Source organism: Canis lupus, chromosome 1, assembly GCF_048164855.1.
Source record: "Canis lupus baileyi chromosome 1, mCanLup2.hap1, whole genome shotgun sequence".
In the NCBI taxonomy this organism is placed as follows: Eukaryota; Metazoa; Chordata; class Mammalia; order Carnivora; family Canidae; genus Canis; species Canis lupus.
The window spans coordinates 26,628,140-26,646,150 of NC_132838.1; the positions used below are offsets into that span (position 1 = coordinate 26,628,140).

Here is an 18,011-nt window from a genome sequence, read left to right on the forward strand (position 1 = left end):
GCATTCCTGGAAAGCCACAAACTACCAAAACTGGAACAGGAAGAAATAGAAAACCTGAACAGGCCAATAACCAGGGAGGAAATTGAAGCAGTCATCAAAAACCTCCCAAGACACAAGAGTCCAGGGCCAGATGGCTTCCCATGGGAATTCTATCAAACGTTTAAAGAAGAAACCATACCTATTCTACTAAAGCTGTTCGGAAAGATAGAAAGAGATGGAGTACTTCCAAATTCATTCTATGAGGCCAGCATCATCTTAATTCCAAAACCAGACAAAGACCCCACCAAAAAGGAGAATTAGAGAGCAATATCCCTGATGAACATGGATGCAAAAAATTCTCAACAAGATACTAGCCAATAGGATCCAAGAGTACATTAAGAAAATTATTCACCATGACCAAGTAGGATTTATCCCCGGGACACAAGGCTGGTTCAACACTCGTAAAACCATCAGTGAGATTCATCATATCAGCAAGAGAAAAAACAAGAACCATATGATCCTCTCAATAGATTCAGAGAAAGCATTTGACAAAATACAGCATCCATTCCTGATCAAAACTCTTCAGAGTGTAGGGATAGAGGGAACATTCCTCGACATCTTAAATGCCATCTATGAAAATCCCACAGCAAATATCATTCTCAATGGGGAAGCACTGGGAGCCTTTCCCCTAAGATCAGGAACAAGACAGGGATGTCCACTCTCACCATTGCTATTCAACATAGTACTGGAAGTCCTAGCCTCAGCAATCAGACAACAAAAAGACATTAAAGGCATTCAAATTGGCAAAGAAGAAGTCAAACTCTCCCTCTTCACCAATGACATGATACTCTACATAGAAAACCCAAAAGCCTCCACCCCAAGATTGCTAGAACTCATACAGCAATTTGGTAGTGTGGCAGAATACAAAATCAATGCCCAGAAATCAATGGCATTTCTATACACTAACAATAAGACTGAAGAATGAGAAATTAAGGAGTCAATCCCATTTATAATTGCACCCAAAAGCATAAGATACCTAGGAATAAACCTAACCAAAGAGGTAAAGGATCTATACCCTAAAAACTATAGAACACTTCTGAGAGAAATTGAGGAAGACACAAAGAGATGGAAAAATATTCCATGCTCGTGGATTGGCAGAATTAATATTGTGAAAATGTCAATGTTACCCAGGGCAATTTACACGTTTAATGCAATCCCTATCAAAATACCATGGACTTTCTTCAGAGAGTTAGAACAAATTATTGTAAGATTTGTGTGGAATCAGAAAAGACCCCGAATAGCCAGGGGAATTTTAAAAAAGAAAACCATATCTGGGGGCATCACAATGCCAGATTTCAGGTTGTACTACAAAGCTGTGGTCATCAAGACAGTGTGGTACTGGCACAGAAAGAAACACATAGATCAATGGAACAGAATAGAGAATCCAGAAGTGGACCCTTAACTTTATTGTCAATTAATATTCGATAAAGGAGGAAAGAGTATCCATTAGAAGAAAGACAGTCTCTTCAATAAATGGTGCTGGGAAAATTGGACATCCACATGCAGAAGAATGAAACTAGACCACTCTCTTTCACCATATACAAAGATAAACTCAAAATGGATGAAAGATCTAAATGTAAGACAAGATTCCTTCAAAATCCTAGAGGAGAACACAGGCAACACCCTTTTTGAACTCGGCCACAGTAACTTCTTGCAAGATACATCCACGAAGGCAAAAGACACAAAAGCAAAAATGAACTATTGGGACTTCATCAAGATAAGAAGCTTTTGCACAGCAAAGGATACAGTCAACAAAACTAAAAGACAACCTACAGAATGGGAGAAGATATTTGCAAATGACGTATCAGATAAAGGGATAATTTCCAAGATCTATAAAGAACTTCTTAAACTCAACAGCACAGAAACAAACAATCCAATCATGAAATGGGCAAAAGACATGAAGAGAAATCTCACAGAGGAAGACATAGACATGGCCAACATGCACATGAGAAAATGCTCTGCATCACTTGCCATCAGGGAAATACAAATCAAAACCACAATGAGATACCACCTCACACCAGTGAGAATGGGGAACATTAACAGGGCAGGGAACCACAAATGTTGGAGAGGATGCGGAGAAAAGGGAACCCTCTTACACTGTTGGTGGGAATGTGAACTGGTGCAGCCACTCTGGAAACTGTGTGGAGGTTCCTCAAAGAGTTAAAAAGAGACCTGCCCTACAACCAAGCAATTGCACTGTTGGGGATTTACCCCAAAGATACAGATGCAGTGAAATGCCAGGACACTTGCACCCCAATGTTTATAGCAGCAATGTCCACGATAGCCAAACTGTGGAAGGAGCCTCGGTGTCCATTGAAAGATGAATGGTGGAGAAGATGTGGTCTGTGTATACAATGGAATATTCCTCAGCCATTAGAAACGACAAATACCCACCATTTGCTTCAACATGTATGGAACTGGAAGGTATTATGCTGAGTGAAGTAAGTCAATCGGAGAAGGACAAGCATTATATGGTCTCATTCATTTGGGGAATATAAATAATAGTGAAAGGCAATATAAGGGAAGGGAGAAGAAATGTGTGGGAAATATCAGAAAGGGAGACAGAACATAAAGACTCCTAACTCTGGGAAACGAACTAGGGGTGGTCATGGGGAGGAGAGTGGGGGGTGGGGGTGAATGGGTGACGGGCACTGAGGGGGGCAGTTGACGGGATGAGCACTGGGTGTTATTCTGTATGTTGGTAAGTGAACACTAATAAAAAATAAATTTATTTAAAAAAAAGAAACTCCCCACATAAGATGGGACTGACCCCCTACGAGATCATGTTCGGTCTTCCTCCACTTATCATCCCCAATTTAAAACCTGAGGTGCTTGCTGAGTTTGATGATCACCAACTCCTTTTCTCCCTCCAAATGTTACAATGAGGGCAGCCCAGGTGGCTCAGCTGTTTAGCGTCCGCCTTCAGCCCAGGGCGTGATCCTGGAGACCCAGGATCAAGTCCCACGTTGGGCTCCCTGCATAGAGCCTGCTTCTCCTTCTGCCTGTGTCTCTGCTTCTCTCTCAATCTCTGTCTCTCATGACTAAATAAATAAAATCTTTAAAAAAAATGTTACAATGAGCCCATGAGCAGGAATGGCCTAAGCTGAGGGACTCTATGAGACTGGGCCACCTTCGAACCCCCATCAATGTCGACCGGGTGACTGGGTGTACGTCTGGAGATACTAACACCAGACACTTCAACCATGCTGGAAGGGACCTTACATCATGAACCTGACCACTCCCACCACTCTCAAGGTCGATAAGATTACTCCCTGGGTCCACTACACCCATGTCCGGCCAGCTGAATCCTGGTTCAATCGTTCCCCCTGGCTCACTACCTTGTTATCCACCCTACCCGGACCCCTCATTATCGTCTTCCTCCTTACCTTTGGAACCTGCATTATCAACAGATTAGTTACTTTTGTCAAAGACAGAATCAGTACAGTCCAACTTATGGTACTTAGACAATAATACCAACCACTAGACCTTGTTACTGAGACCAACCTGGACCCATAATTGGCTCCTTCTTTAGGTTCCACTGAGGGGGGAAATGTGGAGGCCGAGAAAATGAGGGCCACTCAAGTTTAACATTGGCGCAAGACAGCCATTTTAGCTTCGGCAGCCATCTCAGGCCATCTGACCAGGCCACTGTGACGAGGTACTGAACTCTACCTTACCCCGGCTACAGAAAAAAACACAAAGCGTGCCCTTATCGGAATAAAGAAGCAAGATCTTGTGAGACCTCTTTCTTGGAGATTCTCACACCCCAACCCTTACTGAAAAACCCCACCTTACCCCTAGACCAGCCCATAAAAACCCAGCTGTAACCCCCCTCAGGGTCCAAATCCCTGCTCTGCTGTGTCGGGTATACATGGACCCAAGCTCGAGCTTATTAATAAACCCTCATCGGTGTCAGCTCCTTGGTGGTTTTCTTGGATTCACAATCTTGGGCACAACAGTTTACCTCCTTCTGTACTCATAGGAATAATGTTCCTAAAGTAATGTATAGAAACCCATGCTATTATTAATTTCGTGAGTTAATGAAAGAATTATTGGAGAACAGTGAGTCTTAAAAATCAATGAACACTTTTGAGACTGTCGTGGCCAGTTGGTAGAGGACAGATGTGAAATACCTGTTATGTGCGTGCTGATGTTGTGGGTATTTGCAGCAAGAAGATTCACTCTCATGGCTCTGGCCCACACAGAGTGGAAAGGACAGCCAAGAGAAGGGGCAGCTTGTTGTGTACCATGCCATAGGATAGAGAACACTGTCAACGTGAAGATCATCCACCCCCACCACAGCTGGGTCATGAGAAAAAAATGTCAAAGCAAGTGAAAATGCCAGACTTTCCAAAGGGAGTGTCAAAAGTCACAAATTCTGACTCCTTGTGAAAATCAAATTGAATTTCAGGTGCAAAAAGATTGTACTGTTAACAAAAAGCAAAGCAGGGGAATATTAGTAAGAAAACTGCCAAATAGAGGTGCTCTATATCCATAAAATCTTTTCCCCTTCATGTTGATGTGCATATTTAAAACTATTACATACAAATTTGTATAAATCCCTTCCACTATGCCACTGTGAGTTTTACTACTACAACATTATCAAAAAACTTCATTTTTCCACAACTAATAAATGAAAGAATATCTACAAATGATATTCAAAAGGTGAATATTTCTGTCTTAACATTACAGGTTGAAATTTTGAACCTTATAAATTTCAGATTATCACTGAATTCTTTATTTTTAAAGATTTTATGGGATCCCTGGGTGGTGCAGCGGTTTGGTGCCTGCCTTTGGCCCAGGGCGCGATCCTGGAAACCCGGGATTGAATCCCACGTCGGGCTCCCGGTGCATGGAGCCTGCTTCTCCCTCTGCCTGTGTCTCTGCGCCTCTCTCTCTCTCTGTGACTATCATTCATAAATAAATAAATAAATAAATAAATAAATAAATAAATAAATAAAAGATTTTATTTATTTATTCATGAGAAACAGAGAGAGAGAGAGAGAGTAGAGACACAGGCAGAGGGACAAGCAGGCTCCATGCAGGGAGCCCAATGTAGAACTTGATCCTGGGTCTCCAGGATCATGCCCTGGGCGGAAGGTGGCACTAAACCTCTGAGCCAGGGGATCCCTGGGTGGCGCAGCGGTTTGGCGCCTGCCTTTGACCCAGGGCGCGATCCTGGAGACCCGAGATAGAATCCTATGTCGGGCTCCGGGTGCATGGAGCCTGCTTCTCCCTCTGCCTGTGTCTCTGCCTCTCTCTCTCTCTCTCTCTCTCTGTGTGACTATCATAAATAAATAAATAAATAAATAAATAAATAAATAAATAAATAAAATAAAATAAAATAAAATAAATAAAATAAAATAAAATAAAATAAAATAAAATAAAATAAAATAAAATAAACCGCTGAGCCATCCAGGCTGCCCACACTGAATTCTTTATCAACAGCACTGCCGGTATGAACAATAACACATTAAGAAAACTAACTTTGCCATATCTCCCTATGATACTGCTAGGTCTATATAAATTAAGTATATTTAAAGTGAATTTAGACAATGTAATAACTAAACCTTGTTAATCTGTAAGCATTAATGATTTTTCCAGTTGGATTATTGCTTCCAAACTCCACTTCGCCTGGGCTCAGGAGTACTTGCTCAGGTTTTTATTAGGCTTGATGTGTACCTATGTGTATTCTAGCAAGACCCCCCTCCCCTTCAGTGAAGATCACTTGCTCCTCCACACCCTACTCTCAGATGGTAGCTTATCCTTTCTCCTGCAGTGATCAACTCAAGGAATGCATGTAGCCTAAGTGGCCTCAAGGCATGATGAGGCTTTTCTAGGAGTAAAAACTGAACTCTTCCTTTGGATCTTGCTGCTATAGAATGAGAGCTTTATGTTGGGCATTACATGACCTCTAAAAGGACAATCTGAGTAAAAGCAGGAACAAGATCTAAGAGAAGTAGAGGAATGGCTGACATCTTTAAAGCCTCTGAGGGATAGAACTACATCTGAAACTAGACCTACTCTTCCTGTGATTTATAGTTTTTCAGATACATAAGGAAATTCCATGGGGGAGGTGTTAAGTAGATTTCATTTGGGGTTTTCCACCATTGCAATCAAAACAATTCTAATGGAGAGTGCGTGGCTGGCTCAGTTAGTAAAACATGCAATTCTTGATCTCAGGGTCATGAGTTCAAGTCCCATGTTGGGCATAGAGCTTACTTAAATTAAAAAAAAAAAAGATAAGTCTTGATAGAATGAATGACTAAACTTAGTATAAAATGTTAATGGGGCAGCCGGGGTGGCTCAGTGGTTGAGCGCCTGCCTTCAGCTCAGGGCGTGACCCTGGGGTCCTAGGATCGAGTCCCACATCTGGCTCCCCACAAGGACCCTGCTTCTCCCTCTGCCTGTGTCTCTGCGCCTCTCTCTCTCTCTCTCTCTCTCTGTCTCTCATGGATAAATAAATAAAATCGTTAAATAAATAAATAAATAAATAAATAAATAAATAAATAAATAAATAAATAAAATGTCAGTGAATTGAGCCAAAAAATTAACCCTGCTATTAAATCATGGATAAAATAGCATTTCACCTTCTTTCTCAGAGACTTTTAAAATCTTTGTGAGGCTGTTATCACATTGTTTCAATATTCTGACATATTCTATGTTACGATTAATTCAAACTCAGAATCCTTATATATGACCAAAGTAAATGAAACCCCCTTTTCAACTAAAACATAATAATTAAGAAATGCAAGAGCACCTGGGTGGCTCAGTCAGGTACGTGTCTGCCTTTGGCTCATGTCATGATCCCAGGGTCTTGGGATCGAGTCCTGCTCAGTGGGGAGCCTGCTTCTCCCTCTCCCTCTATCCTTCCCCCCAGCTCATTTTGTCTCTCTCTGTCTCAAATAAATACAAATTTTTTAAAAAAATGAAATAACTAAGAAATACACTCATAACAACAAATGAGTGTACATACTTATCACAAACAAATGAAGAAACTCTCACCTTATGGTAGCATGCCATCAGCCTACCCTTAGAATCAGATACCACACCAGAGTTGTCTTGGTAATGACTACTGGGATGGGGGGGACTCTGAGGGTCACTGGCATTGCATGGCTTCTTGTCCCCAATATTCACCACAATGTAGATAGAGTTGTCCTTGGCCAGGCCGCGGAGTCTTTGTTGCACCACAGTGTAGCCAAACGTAGTTTAATAGACATTGCCTCAAACTTACTATATTTCAGTGATTTCTAATCTTCCAAAATGATACTTTATTTGTCAATTACTTAGAACACAAGATCTAGGTTAAGAATCAAATCAGAAAAGATTTAAATTTCACACGCAATATAATCTTCATCTTTCTCAAAGTAGTGCCAAATCCATCCACATTGCAAGCATTATCCCAGAAATAAGAAGGGATTGAGGTGATGAGATAGGTGGAATGATAGTTGGTTTCAAATATCTGAAAGGCTCTAATGTGAAGGTGGTGAGTCATACATATGAATATATAATAAAGGCAGTACAAAGACTAAAGTTATAGAGAGACAGCAGAAAAGATAAAAATCTTAGCAACCAGAATATTTTCAAAGGAGTAGATTCACCATCACTGGTAATTTCAAATATAATATGGTGCATCCAGGTATTGAGACTCTATTCAGTTAGCAAGGCTCAAATGGAAATTAATGTCTGTGTTTGAATTCCCGCCATGCTAACATCCAATATGAAACCTTAAGCCTCCTTTTTTCCCTGATATTTAAAATGTAAATAGTTATACCTGCTACATAAATTGAATGAGATAATATGTATACTGTACCAGGCACAGTTCCTCGAACCAAATAGATGCTCAATAAAGAAATAATGGCCAATACGGATTTTGTAGCTACAAGAAGACAACCCAAGAAATTGATGGATTTACTGCTTTTAGAGGCCATTGGATTCTCTCCATCATCTCTCCTTTACCGCTGATGAGCTAATCTTTGATTAGAAAGAACAGATTTATGACTATTGCTTCAAAACCTTTGTGATAATATTTTGCCCTCAGGAAAAACAGGGCAATATTGTTAACACTGATATTCAATTCACTAAGACCTTCAATAAAACTATCACATATTTTCTTTTCTTTCTCTCTCTCTCTTATCTTTTTCTAAATAATTAATGTATTATAATGTCTTTTGTTAGTTCTTCATGGGTAAAACCCAAGGAAATATGGGATGTGTTATATTCTAAATGATAGTATTTAAATACATAGGGATGACCATGTAGCCCTCTATTATCCCCTTTAGGGATAAATATTACTAGGGAAGAAATGCTGGTTTTCTTTTAAACCAATATTGCCATTATATTAAATATTGGATTTCTCCTTTTATAACTCAGAGCTGAAAGCTTACCATTTGAAAAAATTCAAGACTCCAATAAGCTAAAATTTAATTGGTCACCTACCTTCCCGGTTTAAAATAATTCATCTGAGATTGATGATTATCAGGCTTCAGGATACATTTCCCTTAAGAAAATCAGTTTTATCAGCCCAGACAAATAGAGTAAATTTTAGTATCAGCCTCTTGAATTATTGCAAATTTGAGTCCTTCCTGCCCTGGAAAAAAACCCTTAATCAAGTAAACATTGAATTATGTGGTTACTGTAAACATGGACCATGCAAAACTCAGACAATATTGTTTTTAAGGTGAAAATCCTGAGGTGGGACTGACTCACATCCTAGGTTGCAGCGTTGGATTCGACTAACCAATTTCAAATGTCAAAATGATTAAAGGTATTCCCTTTTTTTGTGCAATATAGTTCTGAACAGATGCATGTAAGTTTTAAATTAGCAAAATTTAAATTACTTTTTAATGCATAGATTTTGCCTTTTAAAGGAACTACATATAAACTATTTTAAAAAGTAAATACACCTAAAATAACTTCATAAACCTTTCCTAAGTTTTATCCAGATTTTCCCCTAAGAAAGCTATGATTGAACTACAGCTAATTATTACTTAAATTTCTCAGACAAGAAAACAAAGAAGTTCAGATTCAGTTTTAAAAAGTAATAGTGATAGCACAACAGTGTTTAGATTCTACGTGTATTACTTCACTTGAAATTCTTACCTACTGTGTAAAGAAAGTAGGACAGTAAATTTTATTATCTCTGTATTATGGATTAAGAAACAGAGATGTCAAGCGTATAGGTTATCTGCCACATGATACTCAGCTAGGAGGTAGTAGGCTGTGCTCTCAGAAATAACACTTTCAAATCCCACACAATTTCCATTCACCATAATGATCACAATGCAAATGATAGTCAAAGCTCTTTGGAAACAGAAGTTCATTTATCTTTTTACTGTTCCTACAAAGGAGGTAGGTATTCACGAGTGGGCTTCCTTTATGTGGGAACGGAGGTACCAGATATTACAACTTTTTCGCTTCGTTAAAACCCAATTAAGCATATTTATTATAAAAACTATATATACACATACCATTCATTAATGAAAACTACGATAAATAACCAACCAAGCATCATCAGCTCAAGTCATGCCAGATGGTACATGTTATGAGGCATTAGAGGCTTGTGAGTCCAGAACAGTAGATTGGTTGCCAGCAAGAATACTAGGCAAGTTTAATGGATTTGCTATTTGTATTTTACAGTATCACAGTTTTTTGTTCAGAAATCAAAGAGTAGGGCAGCCTGGGTGGCTCAGCAGTTTAGCGTTGCCTTCAGCCCAGGGCCAGGTCCTGGAGACCTGGGATCAAGTCCACGTCAGGCTCCCTGCATGGAGCCTATTCTCCCTCTGTGTCTCTGCATCTCTCTCTCTCTCTCTGTGTCTCTCATGAATAAATAAATAAGCAAACAAACAAACAAACAAACAAATAAATAAATCTAAAAAAAAGAAAAAAGAGAAATCAAAGGGTAATAACATTAACTCTGTGGATCTCTACATGAAATCCAGTTTGCGTCAGGGTCTGGGATATCTTCCAGATAGGGGCAAATGGTCTCCGTTGTGAAGACCCAGCCATAAATTCCATCTTCTGGGGTAACAATGATATGTGTGCCCTGTTCAAAATAAATGGGTGCAAAAAAGTTTTTCATAAATTCTAAATACCCACATTCTTTCCAAGTTTCAAATTTCCTTTACAGTATCCCAGCCAGCATAAGGAAGCTCAATACCTGCCCGGCAGCCAGTTTAACTGCTTTCTCCAAAACACCTATGCTCTTATTCACCAGGAGCAAAGCTTCTTCTTTTGGGACTGGTGTTTCTGTTCTCTTTGATAATATAATAGCATGTTCATATACTGCAGCAATAAAAGTGTCCAGGGCACTGACACTCAGAACAAAGAGGGCAAATATTGTCACATTTTGGAAAATACAACATAATCACCACTAAAATTTAGTGATCTTCGATAAATTCAGTCTTGTATCTGGTATCCCTGGAAAAACTGTTATGATAAGGCCCTGCTTGCTACCACCTATTTATATTTTCTCACAAATACATTACACAACACATTTAGAAAGGATGTTGTGCAAGAAAATGAACAGCCAAAAGTACATAATTAGATTGACTCAGGTATACAATGCTGTTGTTGACACTGGTTCAGAGGTTTATTCAACACTAAAAGTGAAATTAATGAACTGATCATATGAGTCCACCCCAATCCAAAAATCTCTTGGGCTCTTTTTCTAAATAAAATCTATTTTCCTGGTAATTCGATGTTTCCATTAATAGAGCCAATACTCAACTCTTCTAGAAGGCAGCCATCATAACATTGATTTGTTGTGAACTTATTTATGTGGCTGCAACAGAAACAGAACAGAGTGTCAGGTGAGCTCCGGCTTTAACAGAGTTCACAAAATGCTGAGGGAGAATAAATATACATGCTTATTATTGAGTTCACTTGTTGATGACCAGTGGCCCTCAACTTTTGTATTATAAAGGATTTCAGCAGGAACCACAGTTGCTGGTCTCTCTTGCAAAGACTGTCAAATAGTCTGAAATGTGGGAACCTTTTCTGAACATTTTGTAAAACACAGATTTTAACATGGTCAGTAATAATGAGTGTCCACTGAGTTGAGTCTCTGGGCCTGTCCAGCACTTGACTGATGCTGTAGGGTTCATGTGCTAAAAACCAAGAAGCTAGGCTTTGGGTCATACAGTTTCTTCATCTTTATAAAATCTGCCCATTTTTTAAGTGAAGTCCTCTTCCCTAAATTCTTGTATTAATACATCATCCAAAATCTCATTTTTAGGAGATGGTTTCCTTGTGCCTCTAAAAAACTAAACATTTTAAAGATATAGATAGAGTTGTCATTTATTTAACTCGAGTCTCTGACATGGTCCTCTGCTTTTCTCCCACATCTAATGTATTATAAAGTTTCTTTTAAACATCTCTTCCTGTTCTCATTTATTATGCTAAGCCAGATTCTGCCTTTTAATTCATCTCCCTACCTGCCACAATGCCCAAAGTTGTTCATTCCATCCATAGCCATCAGAGAAATTTTCTCTGAAGTCTTAGCTTTTGTTATGTCACTTAGACTCCAAAGGAGTCAGTGTTTTTCTATTCTTTAAAACAGTAATTCTACAGATATGGTCTTTGCTTCATGAGGGATAAGCAAGTTGATTTTGCAAGATATACTGATAAATACTTTTGATAGTTACAGATTGGGGCACCTGGGTGGCTCAGGCAGTTAGGCTTCCAACTCTTGATTTCGGTTTAGGTCAGGATCCCAGCCTCATGAGATCCAGCCTTGTTGGGCTCATGCTCAGCACAGGGTCTGCTCTGCTCCTCCCCCTGCTCATTCTCTGTTTCTCTCTCAATCTCTCTCTCTAAAATAATAAATAAAATAAAATATATTTTAAAAATAGCTACAGACTACCATGTTTATTAGAAAATTTATGATTCATAAATCAAATCTTTAAAAAACAATAAAAAGAGGGCACCTCAGTGGCTCAGTTAGTTAAGTCTCTGCCTTCAGCTCAGGTCATAATCTCAGGATCCTGGGAACCACTCCTGCTTCTGGTTCCTGCTCACTGGGAGTCTGCTTCTCCTTCTGCTCCCCTCTCCTCATGCTCTCTCCCTCTCTCTCAAATAAATAAAATATTTTTTAAAAGAAAATTTATGACTCATAAACCCATAGACAAGTAGAGGTTAGGATGAGGCAACATGAAAAATGTCCATCAATCTCAAAAGAATACTAAGTAATAGATGGTGTATAGTTAATGCAAAAATCATGAAAATAATGGCATAATGACAGGATTAGCTGAAATTTGGGAAAAGCTGGCATTGTTCAAGTTCTACAACCTGGATATATTTCTACAACTTGATTATATGAACTCTTCATTCAGTGATGTCAAATCATTCCCTGAACTATGCACTATTCTACTTAGATGATTCTATGTCTATTTCTCCCTGAAATGTCCTTGCCCACCATCTAAGTTCCAAACCCATGCAGAAGTCTCTCAAACCATCCCCAGTCCTAATATTTCTAAAGTCTCAGAGCATATTTTTCTTGTCCTGGTGAATGTCTGTCACTGTTTACTATTGTCCTGACCTTTAATTTAAATGTAATACTGAGTGATGCCTGGGTGGCCCAGTGGTTGAGTTTCTGCCTTTGGCTCAAGTCGTGATCCTGGGGTCACAGGATCAAGTCCCACATCGGCTCCCCAAAGGGAGCCTGCTTCTCCCTCTGCCTGTGTCTCTGCCTCTCTCTGTGTCTCTCATGAATACATAAATAAAATCTTTAAAAATAAATAAATAAATTTAATATTGATATTTTGTTTTGTATATGTATGTCTTGTCTTCTTAAATATGCTAAAAACTAATTTTGATGTATCTTTTCAGAGCATCCATGTCAAATAATTATCTAGATATAATGCATCCCAAGGTTGTGACCCCTGAAGGGTAAGAAAGTGTCTTGCTGACTGCTAAACCTCATCATGCCAGCACATAAGTGACTGGTGAGGGAGCTCAAATACATGGATGAATCTTGAATGAGGTCTTCTACCCAAAAATCCATGTTTGCACATTGCAGATTTTTGGAAAACTCTTGTGTTGAGATGAGGTTTACTTCATTTATCTTCTACAGTTCAGAAGGGTAAATCCAACTCTGATTCTTGCTTCTTGCCTCCAGACTATTGGTTAATTCAAGGAGAGTTCTAAATTCTCTCTTAATTCTTATATTATTCTGATGCATCATCCTCATAAATTCCTTAAGAATAGGGGTCATGTTATGATTCTCTCTGCTGCTTTTGTAGAGTTTTGTACCATGCTAAGCTCTGTAAATGTTTTCTGATTTGTTAAATTCAATTTCCTGGCCTAGATTTGGAATAGACCCCCTTGTTTGAATGTGAGTTCATTTAAAACATAGAGTTTCTTTTAAGGTTTACCTCTCTCATTCTAGAGTCATTAATACTAGTGCCCTCTTATTTGGGATCCTTTCTGATCCTCACCTGACATAGGGAAACCAGAAGGTTTGGAAATCGGAGATTTATATCTTCGGTTTGGTTGGTTTGGTTCTAGAATTTAAAACCCTTCTTTTTTTTTTTAATTTTTTATTCATTTATGATAGTCACAGAGAGAGAGCAAGAGAGAGAGAGAGAGAGGCAGAGAGAGAAGCAGGCTCCATGCACCGGGAGCCTGATGTGGGATTCGATCCCGGATCTCCAGGATTGCGCCCTGGGCCAAAGGCAGGCGCCAAACCGCTGTGCCACCCAGGGATCCCAAACCCTTCTATTCCAATAAACGTTTTCTATATCTGAATATTCCTTCCTTCTCCCAGCCACCCCTCTACCCCCCACCGTTGCTGGCCATGTGGCCTTATGTCCTGAAATAATGTCCTTCAGATACAAATTAATTTCAGAAAAAATTATCTGAGGGTGACATAGAAATTGTAAAACTGCTAGATCGTTTAGTAATGAGAAGAAGGAAACTATTTTCGTATTTCAGGTTGAAATTCTCAATCTTGTCTTGGTTCACCTGACTGTGTGAATAGAATCAAAAGAAAATATGGAAATTCTCCTCTACTCTCCCAGTTACCAATTCCAGGAAATGTACCAAGTTTTTATTATGTTGAAATCCACAGAGACCTGGATTAAGTGTTACCAAATGTGATTAGTAATGCCTTTGCCTCATATGTGTCTAAGGAATAAGGATTGTGGGTGTAAGTTATTTAAGCAAGGTATTTGTACATGATCTGAATGACAGTTTGAAATTACTGTGAGGTTAAGGAGAGTTTTGTATTAAATATAATTCTGCTTTAAAATATGCAAGACATATTCCCATTTTTTAAAGAGGAAAGCACTCTAGAATAAAATCTCTAAGAATTTGTTGGCCCTCCCCAAGTCTTTATTTCCAATATCCATTGTTAATCCTCCTCTCCATTTGTGTTATCAAGGTCCTGACTCTGGCCAAGAACTCCTTTTATAGGCTCTCCATCAGTCTCCTGATTCCACTCCTAACACCTTAACCTTCAGTCAATACTGTAAACCATTAAAGTTCCCTTAACCATTGCTCTCATTGACTAAAATGCTTCCCATATATATATCAAATCAAGGCAATCAGAGCTTTCTTCCACTTTCTCCCATTTTCGTTCTCCTGTTCTTAGCTTAGACTACTCAGATTACTATACTTTAATATACTCACTACTGCTCTGATCCTAGAATGATTTCTCAATAAATCCTGTCCCTTTACCTCAAATCTTTCCAGTCTTTCTTGCTCTTCTCTTCTCTGAACTTTTAAATGTACTTATGTCAGTAGCCGTATTGTTGATAAGATATGGTATTTTCATTCCTTATTGTACTGTTTCTCCCCCCTCACAGATGTATTTTCTGCTTCAAACCTTTCAGCTACCTGCTATGAACTGATAACTACATGTCTCTATCTTTAGCTCAAACTTCTCTCCTGAACTCCAGGGCTGTTTATTTCAACTAGAAAGAGACTTTTGCAAGCTTCCAGCAGCATCAACCCACTTGCCAGCATCTGTGCCTATCAATTCTGCTTCCCCTCCTCTCTCTTTAAATGACTGCCATGTCCCTCTCTACCCTTGTACCCTGGATCCCAAAGACATTGCTGTAAGGATTCTGCTCCCTTACTCCATAACTTTTTGTCTTTTGGATTATTATCATCAGCACACAAATATCGTATTATATCTCCTATCTTAAAAAGAAATTGTCTTGATCTGACACCCCCTTGCAGTTCCTGCTCCATTTCTCTGCTCCATTTTACAAAACTCCTTTTATAGGGTTATGTACATTCTCTGTTTTAATTCCTTCCTTCCCATCAAGATTTTGCCCCCACGATTTCACTCTTATCAAGAGCACTGTTGATATCCACCTGACTAAATCCACTGGTTAATTTTCAATCTTGTCTTCCTTGACATGTTGGCACAGCTGTACCTCATTCTCAATTGTTTTCTTCCCCTGCAATCTCCTTGTTTTTCTCCTTCCTCCTTCCTGGTTTCTGTACTTGTTTATTTTGGATTTCTTTCTTTCTTTCTTTCTTTCTTTCTTTCTTTCTTTCTTTCTTTCTTTCTTTCTTTCTTTCTTTCTTTTCTTTCTTTTTTTTTATGGGCTCCTTCTTATCATCTCTGACCTCTTAACATTACTGTATCCCGGATCTCAATTTTTGGAAATCTTTTGTTCCAAGCTGCACTCACTGCCTGGGTGATCTCATCCATTTCGTGGCCGTAAGTACCATCTCTATGGTAGTGACTCACAGCTTTATGTTTGTAGCTCAGACCTCTTCCCTGAACTCCAGATGCCTGTGTCCAACAAGGTCTCCTCAAAACCTGCATTCGGCTCAATAAAGACATATCAGATCAACATAAACAAAACTGAGCTTTTAACCTTCCCCTCCCAACACTTCTGCAGTCTTTCAGATCTCAATTAATGGCTTTTAGTCCTCTAGTTTTTCAGGCCAAAGCCCTTGGAGTTATCCTACTTCTTCCTTTGTCTCTCCCTCTACATACTTTCAATCAGAAGATCTTTTGCTACTGCAATCCCAGGCCAAGCCACCATCATCTCTGGCCTGAATTACCCCAATTCCCTCCTACTTGGCTTTGGTACCACTATTTCTACTTTTGCCCAACAGCAATCAGAAGGATCCTATTAAAATATAAAACTAACTGTGTCACTCCTTTGCTCAAAATCCTTCAATGGCATACCTTTCAATGAGTAAAAAGCCATGTTGTTGAAATGCCTGCAAGTCTCACTATGATCCAGCCTCCCGTTACTTCTAACATCAATTCCTAGTAATTTCCCCCATGTTCATGTGGCTCCAGTTGTACTGGTCTCCTTAGGGTTGCTCAAGCATGTCCTCGGGGGCATTTCTGCCACCACTATCCTCAAGAGTACTGTCTCCTATATGGCCACTCTGCATTTGGAATTTCCCTTTCCACTCCCATCTGCTCCATCCTCCAAAACACTAAAGTTATTTTTTAAAGTTATTTTAAAAAACTATTTAATTCATGGTAATATTCTACTCTAAACTCCTTCAATGCATCCTTCTGTTAGTTTCAGGATAAAGTCTAGACATCCTTTGTGCTTCAATGATCTGGCCCTCACCTCCTATTTTTATTGTTTCTCCTTCCTCTTCCTGCTTTCCTTCTCCCCTGCCCTTATCTACTGGACTCTTTATAGCATGCCATTCTTCCGTGTCTTTGCACACATGACAAAGTCTACCTAGAATGCCCTGACTGGTTTGCCCCAGCTGACCTTTGAGATCTTTGTTGTCTTCCAAGGTAAAATGGACCCACTCCTGGCCCTTATACTTATCACAGCATTATCATTCTATGACTTTTATTATACTGTTAAATGAGATGCTTGAAAATGCTTAGCACAGTGTGAGACATTTTCTAAGTGTTCAAATTTGATTACTATGGTTATGAATAATGGTGATGATAGTGATGCTCTGTCTCCTCTTCTAGACTGTGATCCTTAAGAAGCAGAACTTTCATGTTCTTCCTTATCACCATCCTGCACAAGGCCTGCCTGACATCTAGTAGACATCCAAGAAATTCTTTGACTTAAGATCAGAAAGACATCTTCAAGGATGTTCAGAGAAACACCCTTTATTTATAATAGGAATTAATAGTAATAATAATTGTAATAAATAAATAATCAAAAATTAGAAATCCTAATCATCTGTTGAACAGGCTAAACCACAGAAACAGGTCCAGGGACAAAGACAGTTGAAAATGATGACTCCAAGTCAGCTAATGTTGCTTCTTTGTTCAGCCCTGTAGTGAGAAATCATATAGACACCTGCTTACGTGTGGGCACAAAGCCTGTATTGTGACAGATGTGCATCCAAAGTTCATGGTTCCCACAATCCTTGTGAAGTAAAGAATATGGCAGGTCAGAGGAAGTCAGACAATGGACCTTTTGCTTTTCTGCTGTTAGTGGTTAGGAGAGGCCCTGACAGCATGCCTGGGACCACCATGCCTCCCACCTCTCCACATTTTGTTTAGGACTACATCATGGAGTTTACCCAGGATTTCAGGGCAGCCAGCCTGGCCATGCTCACCATATTCATCAAGAGGAGAGAGGACACACAAATATTGTCTTCACCAATATACCAGATGAGATGCAACCAGGAAAACAGAATCCACATCAATTATTTCAAGATAATTTAAAAGAGGGATTTGGTTAAAGAGATATTTGATGAATGAAGGACATGGAAGGAACTGTTGGCTAACAAAGAGGGCAACTGCAGAAAGCAGCTATCACTCCTGGTGTTGGTAAACAGAGGGAAGAGGGGGTGCTAGGTGCTAGAAGCTTCCCAGAGGAGCCTGTGGAGATGAGGCTCCGACCCTGAAGGAGGGTGTGCCCTCTAGCTGGAGCTGAGGAGCTAGGTCCTGAGAGGAGGGCCTCCAGGGAGCTGTAGGACTCAAATCTCTGGAGGAGGCAATGGCTGGTGATGGGAGTTTTTGAAGAAAGGCAATGACCCTGGGTCTTTAAGAATGGGAAAGAACTGAAAATTAGAAGCAT

General features: G+C 39.4%; 1 pseudogene; it reads right to left on the reverse strand.

The window, feature by feature from the left end:
• Positions 1 to 3,390: 3,390 nt before the first annotated feature.
• Positions 3,391 to 18,011, reverse strand: LOC140603752 (vascular non-inflammatory molecule 3-like; annotated as a pseudogene).